Raw genomic sequence first — 14,888 nt, forward strand, 5'->3', positions numbered from 1 at the left:
CATAAAATCTTATGTTATCTTGCTGGTGCAAAATGGGGCAATCTTTTAAGAACAGTATCAATATTTGACAAATAGTGTTTTCCTAACTCAAACAATGTGGGGTTTATTATTCTACACATATTCCTAATGTCTCTCAGGTGTTCACATTCACGTAGATAGTGGTCAAGGCAGTGTCCATCACTCTCACCACAGATTCTGCAACTTCGCTGATCAACTGTTGTTTCCATTCCAAATCTCCATGGATATTTGTATCCAAGACGGATTCTCGCTATTACTGATTCTCTTCCTCGTCCTCCTCCTCTTCGTCCATAATGACTGGGACTGCCAGCTGCAACCATGTTGTACCATCGTACAGATTCACTGGTTTCTGCTTCTATCCTCCTTTCCTCAGTTACCTTGTCACGGTGATGTTGCCTGATAATACCTCTAATTTGTAGTAGAGTCTTGGGTATGAAGTATTCAATATGGTCTCCTTCAGCGCCTTCAGCAGCCAGCACATCTGCTCGTTCATTCCCACATATTCCAACATGGGAGGGGATCCACAGAAATTTGATGACTCTTCCCTGATTGGTAAGTTCTCTCACAGCTCTCTTAATTTCAGTTACTATTGCAAGATTTTCTGCCCGATTACATGGTTAATCTTGGGTACAGGTCCAATAAATCATCAAGTGTTCCAGTACTCGTATAGTAATTACACAGTTCAGCATACCTTAGCCCAGGAGGGCGAAAGTCAGTCAATATGGGACATTCTACAATATAATGTTCGAGAGAGTGCATGTTTTCTCTTTCACAAAGTTGACACATTATGTACTCGACATTTGGGTTTTGAGAAAGCTGCCAGATACGTCTATATCCCAGGCGTATTCTGGCCACTATAACATCACATTGCTGAGTTCTTTGTTCTATTCGTCCCATATGTGAATGTCTCCTCACGATATCTATCATAATATTTACTGCTACAACTTTCAGGTCTTAGTGAATTTGTTAGGTCGGCGAGATCTTCATTAGATATTTGTTTAGGTATTCTCTTTGTCACTGCTAATGAAACACCCATATCAATTTCTACCACTGGTTTTCTACAGGCTGTCTTTGAAGAGAGATGTGAAAGAGAGAAGAGAAAGAGAGACGAGAAAGAGAGACGAGAGAGGTCAAAGAGAGAGGTGAAAGAGGTGAAAGAGGAGAAAGAGGAGAAAGAAAGGAAAGAGAGGAGAAAGAGAGAGAGGTCAAAGAGAGGTGAAAGAGACGAGAAAGAGAGAGATAAAAGAGAGATAAAAGAGAGAGGAGAAAGAGAGAGATAAGAGAAGAAAGAGAGAGGTGAAAGAGAGAGGAGAAAGAGAGAGGTGAAAGAGAGAAAAAGAGGAGAAAGAGGGGAAAGAGAGGAGAAAGAGAGAGGAGAGAGGTGAAAGAGAGAGGTAAAGGAGAGGAGGGAGGAGAAAGAGAGGAGAGAGAGGACAAAGAGAGATAAAAGAGAGAGGTGAAAGAGAGAGGTGTAATAGGGAGGAGAGAGGTGAAAGAGAGAGGAAGAAAGAGCGAGAACGAGAGAGAGGAAGAAAGAGCGAGAATGAGAGAGAGCAAGAGCGAGAGAACGAGAGAGAGAGAGAGAGAGAGAGAGAGAGAGAGAGAGAGAGAGAGAGAGAGAGAGAGAGAGAGCAGAGAGGGGGGGGGGGAGCAGGTACTGTTATCAATAACATAACCAGCCACTCACCTCACAACACACACCTCCACGGTGGCCGTGATCGTATAGTGGTTAGTACATTGCGTTGTGGCCGCAATAACCCAGGTTCGAATCCTGGTCACGGCAGGGGACTAAGTTTTGTCAGCCTTGGGAAGGTTAGCAAGTTACAGGACCTAACTTTAGTGGCTGAAAGTGCTAACAATTCCCTATATTACTAAACAAATGCAAGCTATTGTGCCTAACGCCAGAAATTACTAACAGGAAAAAAACGGCCCAAGAGCTGAAGCTTGTCAAACAAGGTACAAAAATTGGGAAATTAAATTCTTGAAGAATCATAAATTAAGCAAGAGCTGGTATCACGCCAGACCTGTCCCATGAAGCTCACATCAAGAGCATGTCATCAGCGGCATATTGGTCACCTCGACAGTTGGTCAACATACGAACGGCCTTTAGAAACTTGTGCAAGGAATCATTGAGAACCTTGTGTACCACATATGTCAGACCAGTCCTGAAGTTTGCAGCTCCTGCTTGAAGTCAATATCTAGTAAAATAAAATAAAAAATATATTGGAGAAGATTCAAAGGTATGTCACCAGACTAGTACCCAATCTGAGTGGTATACCTGGAGTATACCTGGAGTGTGTTTCAGGAGTTCTTCTACTCCCCGAGCCCGGCCTGAGGCCAGGCTCGACTTGTGATATCTTGGTCCAACAGGCTGTTGCTTGGAGCAGCCCGCAGGCCTTCATATCCACTACAGCCTGATTGGTCCGGAACTTCTTGCAAGAATCTGTCCAAGTGCCTCGTGAATACACCCATCTTCGTTCTGGTTCTATTCAGTGTCTTCTACAGTGGCAACTTTCATGTTGATTTTTTTATCATCAGCAAAGGATGACACGAAGCAGTGACCGGTACTTTTGTCTATATCGGAGATAAGAATGAAAAATAGCAGTGGTGCCAGGACTGTGCCCTGGGGTACATAGCTTTTCACTGCACATGATCTTGATCTTGAAAGGGCTTGATCTTTCTTGATTGTATGAACTATGATGAGAGACTACGGAACTGATCCCCACCTGCACACACAGCTCCCATAAATACCGTACAAAGTTTGACTCAATTATCCCCTTGATTGACAGCACAACTGAAGGTTATCTTGAGATGATTTCGGGGCTTGTTAGTGTCCCCGCAGTCCAGTCCTAGACCAGGCCTCCACCCCCAGGAAGCAGCCCGTGACAGCTGACTAACACCCAGGTACCTATTTTACTGCTAGGTAACAGGGGCATAGGGTGAAACAAACTCTGCCTATTGTTTCTCGCTGGCGCCTGGGATTGAACCCAGGACCACAGGATCACAAATCCCGCCTGCTGTCCGCTTGGACGACCGGCTCCCAGGGAGATTTCAATCACCGGTAAAGGGAGATTTCAATCACGTCCAAATTAACTGGGAATCACTGAATACAAAATGGAGAGAAGAGACATGGAGAGCAAAAGTGGTAGAATTTTTAGCAAGAAACTCTCTCTAATGGAAACACGAAGAAGAGAGGGAGACTAACCAGCGAGATTGGACCTAACTTTCTCACAAAGCAAAATGGACATTGAGAACAATGAGCAAACGATGAGTCACAATAACGAGGCTGATGCTATAATGACCAAACCACACACCAGAAGACGAGGAGACGACGACGTTTCGGTCCGTCCTGGACCATTATTAAGTCGATTATCACAATCGATTTGATAATGATCCAGTGTGATGATGTGATGACACGAATTGTCATCTCATCGTCTGTTGCGTGATTTGGTCAAAATTGAGCATGAAATGCCAATGGTGCCAAGAGGCGGCTGTGTCCTTGTCTGTGATTATGTAATTATGAAGACTGTGGCAAGAGGAAGAGAAGAGGGGCGGAAGACTTGCTGGCCCATCAAGGACAATACCAGAAGGTCAGAGAACTCTAAAATACAATATCAAACAGAACAGAGGCACAATAAAAGACATGATGGACTTCAAGATTTATACTGAATAAAGAAACCAATAAAACAGGATGTCTATACAGTACTTTAATAGACAATGCTTAGAGGCCAAAAGTACAAAAAGAGAAAAAACAGAACATACATATATATATATATATATATATATATATATATATATATATATATATATATATATATATATATACATACACACAAGAGAGGAAAATAGACACAGAACTATGAAGAGCAGCAAAGGAGCAGTATGAGAACAACATAGCCTCCCAGGCCGAGGATCAGCCTAAACTACTATCTAGCCACATAAGGAGAAAGATCACTGTACGTGAATAAGGATCGGGCAACACAAATTTATTTATTTATTTATTTATTTTTATTTATTTATATATATACAAGAAGGTACATTGGGTTTGTGAGAATACATAGCGTAGTACAGTAATTGCACTCTTGTAAAGCCACTAGTACGCGCAGCGTTTCGGGCAGGTCCTTAATCTAACAGATAATTTTAAGTAGGTAAATTCTATCAGAATTAATAAAATGATAACAATTACATTGCAAGAAAAAAAATGAGATGAGAGAGATTAGTAAGTATATTAAAGCACATTGGTATATTAAAGCTCTGATTGATTACATTGACAGCTTGATTGGTAATTTAAACAAGATTAATAGACTCCATACAGCAGATTGACAGTACATATAAGAAGACAGCAATGATCGCAATGATAAAGATGTTCAGATTGGGTACATGAAGATTGGGAGATTGGGTAGCAATAGATACAGTGCAGTTTTAAAGCAAAAGGTAAAAAAACTATGAAGATGAAATTAGGTACTTTTTAGTATTGTTTTTGAATGATGCAAAAGTTGGACAGCTTTTCAATTCAATAGGGAGTGAGTTCCATAGACTGGGTCCCTTTATTTGCATAGTGTGTTTACACAAATTAAGTTTGACTCTGGGGGATATCAAAGAGATATTTATTTCTGGTGTGGTGATAATAGGTCCTATTATATCTGTCCAGGGAGAGTTTCAGAGCAGGATTTGCATTTAAGAACAGGGTTTTGTAAATGTTGTTGACACAAGAGAATGTGTGGAGTGAGATTATGTTTAGCATGTTTAGGGAGTTAAACAAGGGGGCTGAGTGTTGTCTGAAAGCAGAATGTTATTATTTTGATAGCAGATTTTTCCTGGGTGATGATGGACTTGAGGTGGTTTGCAGTGGTTGAATCCCATGCACAGATACCATAATTAAGATAGGGATAGATTAGTGCATAATATAGAGAGATGAGAGCAGAGTTAGGTACATAATATCTGATTTTGGAGAGTATCCCAACTGTTTTAGAGACTTTCTTAGTTATGTGTTGTATGTGGGTACTGAAGTTGAGTCTCTTGTCTAGGAATAGGCCAAGAAACTTTCCATCATTTTTACTGCTAATGTTTACATTGTCTATCTGAAGCTGAATTGCATTTGTAGATTTGCTTCCAAATAAGATGTAGTAGGTCTTTTCTATGTTAAGTGTTAGTTTGTTGGTTGACATCCATAAGTGGACTCGTTTTAATTCATTATTAACAACATTATTTAGTGTATGTGGGTTGGTGTTAGAGTAGATGAGGGTAGTATCATCAGCAAACAATATAGGTTTCAGAATGTTAGAGACGTTAGGCAGATCATTGATGTAAATAAGAAATAAGAGAGGTCCCAAAATGCTGCCCTGTGGCACTCCAACGGTTATTGGTAGAGTGGGAGAGGTTATATTATTGATGGCTACACATTGGTGTCTATCACTAAGATAGGATTGGATATAGTCCAGTGTATGGCCTCGAATTCCATAATGATGGAGTTTACGTAAGAGGTAATTGTGATTAACAGTATCAAAGGCCTTTCTCAGGTCAATGAAGAGTCCAATCGGAAACTTATTTTTGTCAAGGGCTGAGTAAATTATATCAAGGAGACTAATAATTGCATCGTTGGTACTCTTTTGGGAGCGGAAGTCAAACTGACAGGGGCTAAGAATGTCGAATTTTACGAGATAGGAGTAGAGCTGTTTGTAGATAATTTTTTCAAATATTTTTGATAGTATGGGTAGGTTTGATATTGGTCTATAATTGTTTATGTCTGCCAGATTACCTCCTTTATGAACTGGTGTTACTCTTGCTTTTTTAAGGATATCAGGGAAGGTATGACACTCAAAGGATTTGTTGAACAGCAGAGCTATGGGTGGCGCAAGGGCATGGGAGGCGCTCTTGTATACAATGAATGGGATATCTCTGATGTTCCCAGCTTTGGTTTTTAGTGAGTGTATGATGGACACAACATCTGTCGGGCTGACTGGTGAAAGGAGAAGAGAGTTCGGATAGCTGCCTGAGAGATATGTGTTGATATGTGTCTGAGTCTGTGGGATTTTACTAGCAAGAATAGCACCAACCGATGAAAAGCTATTAAATTCATTCGCCATTTCTAAATCAGATGACGGTGTATAGCCATCCTTAGAGTGTATTATCTGGTTGTGGGAGTGTTGTTTAGTTCCTAGGATATTAGAGATGGTTTTCCATGTGCTTTTCATGTTGCCTTTTGCTTCTTTGAATCTAGTCTCATAATATGAAAGTTTAGCTTTTCTTATGATACTGGTAAGCACTGATGAGTACCTTTTAACTACTTCCTTTGTAACTAGGCCAATCCTAAATTTCTTTTCATATTCATGTTTTTTGTTGATTGATTTGATTATGCCACTTGTGAGCCACGGGTTATTTTATCTTTTATCAGTTACTTGTTTGGTAAGGAGGGGACAGTGAGTGTTGTAGAGGCTTAGAGTTTTGGAGAGAAAGAGGTTAGTTGATGAGTTTATATCCTGTGTATTATTAAATTCAGATTCCCAGTTAATATTGTGAAGTGCATTAGAAAGATTGCCTAAAGCTGATTCACTGTGTAGTCTGAATGAGAGTTTCTTGCTTTCTGGTGGTGCTGTGTCCATGTTTGCTATGAGGAAGGTAGGATAGTGGTCAGTTGTTCTGTCATAGATTACCCCAGATGTAAGGGGAGCTGTTATATTAGTCCATAAGTGATCCAGGGTAGTGGCAGATGTTTGAGTGACTCGGGTGGGCTTGGTGATTGTGGGGATTAGCATACAGGAGTGCATGCTGTTACGGAAATAGTCAACTTGAGGGTTGTTTTGAAGACCCAGGTCAATATTGAAATCACCTCCCAGAATGATGTGATTTTTGTTGAGATTGTTATTTATGATAAGATTCTTTACGTTATCTGAGATTGAAGTTATGTTGGTATTAGGAAATCTATAGATGGCACCGATAGTCAAAGAGGATTTAAGGGATTTACTGGAGAACTTGGCAAAGGTATATTCTCAGTAGTCGTCTCTATCACTAATGACACTATCGCAGATGAAGGTATCTTTGTAATATATTGCTGTACCGCCACCTTTTTTATTAGGCCTGCAGTTATGAATGGCTTTATAACCAGCTAAATTGTAGTGTTGGGTATAGTCTTTACTTATCTAAGTTTCTGTTAAAATGATGAATGATAATTTAGTACCTAGTGCTGTGAGTAGTGCATTTATATCATTAAAATGTTTACCAAGTGACCTAACATTTTGGTTGTAACCTGATAAGCAGGTGCTATTTAGGAGTTTGTTTTTTGCAAGATTTGCTGTGTAATACCTGCAATAATGATGATTAATGTGCTGATTTGTGTGGATATGAGACAGAAGATTTCGATCAGGATCAATATCAGTAAGCATATAGATACAATAATGTCACGATACAATAAGATAAGCAATTACAAGAACAGTTAAATACTAAAACTGCTGTAAATAGAAAGTAATTGTAGCAAAACACAACAATAAACGTAGATACACAAAAAATAGAAATAATTAGAAGTAGAGCAAAGATTCCCGTAGATAGCCAGGAAGGATACAGAAGTTAGGTTAAGAGAGAAGAAAAACACAGTAGACTGACAAGAATAATATATAGCAAAAAATAGAGACAAATAATAATCGTAAAGATAATCTTAAAAATCAATTATTTAATATAGCTTAGTTGTGAACCTATAATTAGTAAGAACATAAGAAAAAAAAATGAGCTGAGTAATTAATTACAATAAATGGTGTATAAATCAAATTACAATTAAATTTAAAAATTATAAGCAAAAACAAAAATAACAGGGTAAGATTATATTATGAGCAAGAGTTTACTAAGACACTGAGGTAAATGCTTACATAAATACTAAGTCTGCTATAATTAGAGAATAATTATAGCAAAACACAACGATAAATGCAAGTAAACAAAAGAATTGAAACAATTAGAAGTAGAATAAAGATCACAAGAGAGCCATGAAGGATACACAAGTTTGGTGCAGAGAACAAAAAAAAAAAAAACAGTAGACTGTCAAGATGAACATACACAAAATTGACAAATGATGATTGTAAAGTAAAATAATCTTAGATAATTAATTATATTTAGCTTAGGTCTTTAACCTATAATTAGTATGAACTTAATTAAGAGAACAAAATGAGATCAATAATTAATTTCAATAAATGACATAAATCAGAACAATTAAATTTAAAATTTAAAAAAGAATAGGGTAAAATAAGATTTAAGAGTAAGATTTTACAATGATACTGAGGTAGATGCTTGCATAAGTGCATGGAGACTTGACTGATTACTGAGGAAATTATATGAATGAGAGAACATTAGGTAAATGGTAAGGCAGAGACAACACCTTGGACGAAGATAGATTAAGTTAGGTTAGACTAAGGCACTCAAAGAGATATTTTAAGTATTGGCATTGGTCGGGTTCAAGTTTTCAGATATACCACAATCACTAAAAAATGTCAATCAAAATCAAAATGTTTGATCACACAATCAATCAATTTGATCACCACAATCAATCAAAATGTTTTAAGATAGTAGATATGGCGACAATCCTGATGCTACTTACAGTGAAACAGGTCCTACCAGAAGAAACACTGATGGTGATGAAAGTAACACCCGAGGAACTCAACAATTACAAGAGCTGAGAACGGGCGTGTGTGTGTGTGCGCGCGCGGTGTGTGTGTGTGTTCATCTAGTTGTTCTTGCGGGGGTTGAGCTCTGCTCTTTCGCCACGCCTCTTAAATGTCAATCAACTGTTATTAACTACTACTTTTTTTCACACCACACACACACACCAGGAAGAAGCCCGTGACAGCTGACTAACTCCCAGGTACCTATTTACTGCTAGGTAAAAAGGGCATTAGGGGTGAAAAAAAAAAACTGCCCATTGTTTCTCGCCGGCGCCCGGAATTGAACCCGGGACCACAGGATCAAGCGCCCAGCGTGCTGTCCGCTCAGCCACCGGCCCCAAAACGTCGTCACACAAGCCTCCAGGACGGACAGAAACTTCGCCACTTTCATTTATTTCACGTGGCTTGTCAGTTGGGCAATTTGTGTTAAACTTCGTCCTCTGCCGTGACCAGGATTCGAACCTGGGTTATTGCGGCCACAACGCAATGTACTAACCACTATACGATCACGGCCACCGTGAAGGTGAGTGTTGTGAGGTGATTGGCTGGTTATGTTATTGTTAACAGTACCTGCTCCCCCCCCCCTCTTCTCTGCTCTCCCCCCCCCCTCTCTCTCTCTCTCTCTAACACAAGTAGTTCATTCACGGGGAAGACGTTGGGCCCAGCAGCTGGAGCTTGTTCTCTCAAACACCAAGGTTGCGAGCCCCTGGCACCAGGGGTCGAGACCCTCTGTGTCCCTCGTGGAGTACGCACGCACGCACGCACATACCTTGTAAAGCATTACATAAAAGTTGAAAAAGTACAAAGGTTACCAACAAGATTAGTGACCGAGCTAAGAATATAAGCGCTGAGGATAAGTCAAGGAACCTTGGCTTCACACACCTGTAGAACATCAGGCAGGGAAGGGACATGATCACAACATCAATGATACCAAAGTCAAAAAGACGTTAAAGGATATAGCCTCTTTAAATTGAGAGAACAAAAGCATATAAAAGTAAGCTGGAAGGTAGTGAGACAAGTGCCAGGAAACACCCGGCCACCGACTCGAACCCCTGACACAAGGAGGCTGAGGAAGCCACCTCCATCCACAACCTTAAAGCCAGATGCGACAAAGACTTCGAACCCCAAACTTGTTCAATTGATAAGAAACAGGAAGATCAAGGGTGACAGGCGGGGCGTGAGGAGCTGGACCCCCCCCCCCCCTGTCAACACTGACGGGCAAGCACTGATAGACAAGTAGACAGTCCTCCCGCGCACCTGTCACCACCACCGTCTATCGCCTGACTCAGCAATGTATTTTTTGTGTAAACTCTTCACAGTTGTGTCCCTCGTCGCCAGCTGTGCTTCGTGACCAGCTGTCCCTCCTCACACCAGCTGTCCCTCCTCACACCAGCTGTCTCTCCTCACACCAGCTGTCCCTCCTCACACCAGCTGTCCCTCCTCTCACACCAGCTGTCCCTCCTCACACCAGCTGTCCCTCCACTCACACCAGCTGTCCCTCCTCTCACACCAGCTGTCCCTCCTCACACCAGCTGTCCCTGTTCACACCAGCTGTCCCTCCTCACACCAGCTGTCCCTCCTCACACCAGCTGTCCCTCCTCTCACACCAGCTGTCCCTCTCACACCAGCTGTCCCTCCTCACACCAGCTGTCCCTGTTCACACCAGCTGTCCCTCCTCACACCAGCTGTCCCTCCTCACACCAGCTGTCCCTCCTCACACCAGCTGTCTCTCCTCACACCAGCTGTCCCTCCTCACACCAGGTGTCCCTCCTCACACCAGCTGTCCCTCCTCACACCAGCTGTCCCTCCTCACACCAGCTGTCCTTCCTCACACCAGCTGTCCTTCCTCACACCAGCTGTCCCTACTCACACCAGCTGTCCCTCCTCACTCCAGCTGTCCCTCCTCACACCAGCTGTCCCTCCTCACACCAGCTGTTCCTCCTCACACCAGCTGAGGCAGGTGGCTCCCTCTTGATCTGTAATACATATAATAATGATAATTACAGTGTTATAATGTAACAGTTATAATGAATCCGTCTTAATGCCACAAGAGCTGCCACAAGAGCTGCCTCAAGAGCCGTCACAAGAGCTGCAACAAGAGCTGCCTAAAGAGCCGTCACAAGAGCTGATTTAAGAGCTGCTACAAGACCTGCTTCATGAGCTACCTCAAGAGCTGCCACAAGAGTCGTCATAGGAGCTAACAAAAGAGCCGTCACAAGAGCTGCCTAAAGAGCCGTCACAAGAGCTGATTTAAGAGCTGCTACAAGACCTGCTTCAAGAGCTACCTCAAGAGCTGCCACAAGAGTCGTCACAGGAGCTAACAAAAGAGCTGCCACAAGAGCCGTCATATGAGCTGCCACAAGAGCCGTCACAAGAGCTAAGAAAAGAGCTGACACAAGAGCTATTAAAAGGGCTGCCACAAGAGATAACAAAAGAGCTGCCGCAGGAGCTAACAAGAGAGAAAGAGAGAGGAAAGAAAGAGGTGAAAGAGAGAGGAGAAAGAGAGACGAGAAAGAGAGGGGTGAAAGAGAGAGGAGAAAGAGAAGAGAAAGAGAGAGTAGAAAGAGAGGAAAAAATGAGAGGTGAAAGAGAAAGGAGGAGAGAGAGGAGAAAGCGAGAGCGAGAAGGAGAGCGAGCGAGAACGAGGGAGAGAGCGAGAGGGCGAGCTAGAGCAAGGGAGAGAGCAAGCGAGAGCAAGAGAGAGGGAGAGCGAGAGGGAGAGAGAGAGAGAGAGAGCGAGAGAGATCAAGGGAGAGAGCAAGAGAGAACGAGAGGGGGTCTACTCTCATTAACAAGATAATCACCCACCCACCTTCTCACGCACCTCCACGGTGGCCGTGATCGTATAGTGGTTAGTACATTGCGTTGTGGCCGCAATAACCCAGGTTCGAATCCTGGTCACGGCAGAGGACGAAGTTTTGTCAGCCTTGGGAAGGTTAGCAAGTTACAGGACCTAACTTTAGTGGCTGAAAGTGCTAACAATTCCCTATATTACTAAACAAATGCAAGCTATTGTGCCTAACGCCAGAAATTACTAACAGGAAAAAAACGGCCCAAGAGCTGAAGCTTGTCAAACAAGGTACAAAAATTGGGAAACGAAATTCTTGAAGAATCATAAATTAAGCAAGAGCTGGTATCACGCCAGACCTGTCCCATGAAGCTCACATCAAGAGCATGTCATCAGCGGCATATTGGTCACCTCGACAGTTGGTCAACATACGAACGGCCTTTAGAAACTTCTATATATATATATATATGCCGTACCTAGTAGCCAGAACTCACTTCTCGGCCTACTATGCAAGGCCCGATTTGCCTAATAAGCAAAGTTTTCCTGAATTAATATATTTTCTCTAATTTTTTTCTAATGAAATGATAAAGCTACCCATTTCATTACGTATGAGGTCAATTTTTTTTTATTGGAGTTAAAATTAACGTAGATATATGACCGAACCTAACCAACCCTACCTAACCTAACCTAACCTATCTTTATAGGTTAGGTTAGGTTAGGTAGCCGAAAAAGTTAGGTTTGGTAGTCGAAAAACAATTAATTAATGAAAACTTGGCTTATTAGGCAAATTTGGCCTTGCATAGTAGGCATAGAAGTGCGTTCTGGCTACTAGGTACGACATATATATATATATATATATATATATATATATATATATATATATATATATATATATATATATATATATGTGTGTGTGTGTGTGTGTGTGTGTATATCACGAAAATAAATAAACACGTGATTAAAAATGTGACAATGTCAGACCACGGAGAAAAAATGAAAGACTTCAGACTCTTTCTGAAGATGTATTAATATACGAAAGTACTTAAGGAAATTCCTGTTTCATTTTTCCTCCGTGGTCTGACATTGTTATATATATATATTAGTATATTTTGGTAACAGTCTTTCCTGTAGACATATATTATTAAATATGACCGAAAAAGTAAGATTAATAATTATAACACGAATTTTCTCCATCTTTCTTACGTTTCTTTTCACTGTTGATGGTAATTCAAGGATCAATTCTCCAAAATTCATTTTTATTTCTAGTCTGACGCGACAATTGAGCGCGTTTCGTAAAACTTATTACATTTTCAAAGACTTTAGTTTACACAAACACACACAACTTTAACTGAATAGAGCTTAAACATCTTTCAAGTTTTTATACCTACATTTGGGCGAAGTGACATGTTACAATAGTTTTTGGATGAGGTGAAAATAAACTTTTAACATAAGACACAACACGAAACAATGAAATACAAACTGGTATTAAAAGTAGGTAACTGCAGAAGGCCTATTTTTATTGGCCCATATTTCTTGATGCTTCTATATTGGAGCGGAGTATTAAAGTGGGTAGAATATAGTTGTGCATTAATTGGCTGTTGATTGCGGTGTTGACTTCGTGATGTGTAGTGCCTCGCAGACGTCGAGCCGCCTGCTATCGCTGTATCTATCGATGATTTCTGTGTTGTTTGCTAAGATTTCTCTGGTGATGGTTTGGTTGTGGGAAGAGGCTATATGTTCCTTAACGGAGCCCTGTTGCTTATGCATCGTTAAACGCCTGGAAAGAGATGTTGTTGTCTTGCCTATATACTGGGTTTTTTGAGGCTTACAGTCCCCAAGAGGGCATTTGAAGGCATAGACGACGTTGGTCTCTTTTAAAGCGTTCTGCTTTGTGTCTGGAGAGTTTACCTGCCTTACCCTACAGAGTTCTTCAAGAACTCTGTAGGGTAAGGCAGTTCCTAGTCAACAACGGCTTCTCCAATGGTTTCGTCGAAGACATCATAAGAAGGAAAGTGAAACGCCATGCAACCTCTGAAGAGACAACTAACACAACACCTATACCCCCTATTAGACTATTTTACAGGAACTTCTTTTCCACAGCCCATAAAACGGAGGAAAGGGTCCTGAAAGATATTGTCAGTAGAAACGTTATCCCTACAGACAAAAATTAGTAGATACAACTGACAATTTACTATAAAACCAAAAAAACGGCCAGCCTACTCATGAGAAACTCTCCAGACACAAAGCAGAACGTTTTAAAAGAGTCAACGTCGTCTATGCCTTCAAATGCCCTCTTGGGGATTTGAACACCATAAATACCGTACAAAGTTTGACTCAATTATCCCGTTGATTGACAGCAAAACTGAAGGTAAAGGGAGATTTCAATCACGTCCAAATTAACTGGGAATCACTGAATCCAAAATGGAGAGAAGAGACATGGAGAGCAAAAGTGGTAGAATTTTTAGCAAGAAACTCTCTCTAATGGAAACACGAAGAAGAGAGGGAGACTAACCAGCGAGATTGGACCTAACTTTCACACAAAACAAAATGGACATTGAGAACAATGAGCAAACGATGAGTCACAATAACGAGGCTGATGCTATAATGACCAAACCACACACCAGAAGACGAGGAGACGACGACGTTTCGGTCCGTCCTGGACCATTATCAAGTCGATTATCACAATCGATTTGATAATGATCCAGTGTGATGATGTGATGACACGAATTGTCATCTCATCGTCTGTTGCGTGATTTGGTCAACATTGAGCATGAAATGCCAATGGTGCCAATAGGCGGCTGTGTCCTTGTCTGTGATTATGTAGTTATGAAGACTGTGGCAAGAGGAAGAGAAGAGGGGCGGAAGACTTGCTGGCCCATCAAGGACAATACCAGAAGGTCAGAGAACTCTTAAATACAATATCAAACAGAACAGCGGCACAATAAAAGTCACGATGGACTTCAAGATTTATACTGAATAAAGAAACCAATAAAACAGCATGTCTATACAGTACTTTAATAGACAATGCTTAGAGGCCAAAAGTACAAAAAGAGAAAAAACAGAACATACATATAAATACAAGAGAGGAAAATAAACACAGAACTTTGAAGAGCAGCAAAGGGGCAGTATGAGAACAACATAGCCTCCCAGGCCAAGGATCAGCCTAAACTACTATCTAGCCTCATAAGGAGAAAGATCACTGTACGTGAATAAGGATCGGGCAACACAAATGTTTTAAGATAGTAGATATGGCGACAATTCTGATTCTACTTCCAGTGAAACAGGTCCTACCAGAAGAAACACTGATGGTGATGAAAGTAACACCCGAGGAACTCAACAATTACAAGAGCTGAGAACGGGCGTGTGTGTGTGTGTGTGTGTGTGTGTGTGTGTTTCACCTAGTTGTGTTTGCGGGAGTTGAGCTTTGCTCTTTCGGC

General features: G+C 41.1%; 3 non-coding genes across 3 annotated transcripts; 2 read left to right on the plus strand and 1 right to left on the minus strand.

Annotated features, from left to right (window-relative positions):
* The first annotated feature begins 1,729 nt into the window (after positions 1–1,729).
* Positions 1,730–1,801, plus strand: TRNAH-GUG (transfer RNA histidin (anticodon GUG)). Its single transcript has one exon. It is a non-coding gene; the product is annotated as a tRNA-His (tRNA).
* A 7,303-nt stretch (positions 1,802–9,104) lies between these two features.
* TRNAH-GUG (transfer RNA histidin (anticodon GUG)) lies at positions 9,105–9,176 on the minus strand. Its single transcript has one exon. It is a non-coding gene; the product is annotated as a tRNA-His (tRNA).
* A 2,321-nt stretch (positions 9,177–11,497) lies between these two features.
* Positions 11,498–11,569, plus strand: TRNAH-GUG (transfer RNA histidin (anticodon GUG)). The gene has a single exon. It is a non-coding gene; the product is annotated as a tRNA-His (tRNA).
* The last annotated feature ends 3,319 nt before the right edge of the window (positions 11,570–14,888 follow it).

This window comes from Procambarus clarkii, chromosome 40, assembly GCF_040958095.1.
Source record: "Procambarus clarkii isolate CNS0578487 chromosome 40, FALCON_Pclarkii_2.0, whole genome shotgun sequence".
Classification (NCBI taxonomy): domain Eukaryota; kingdom Metazoa; phylum Arthropoda; class Malacostraca; order Decapoda; family Cambaridae; genus Procambarus; species Procambarus clarkii.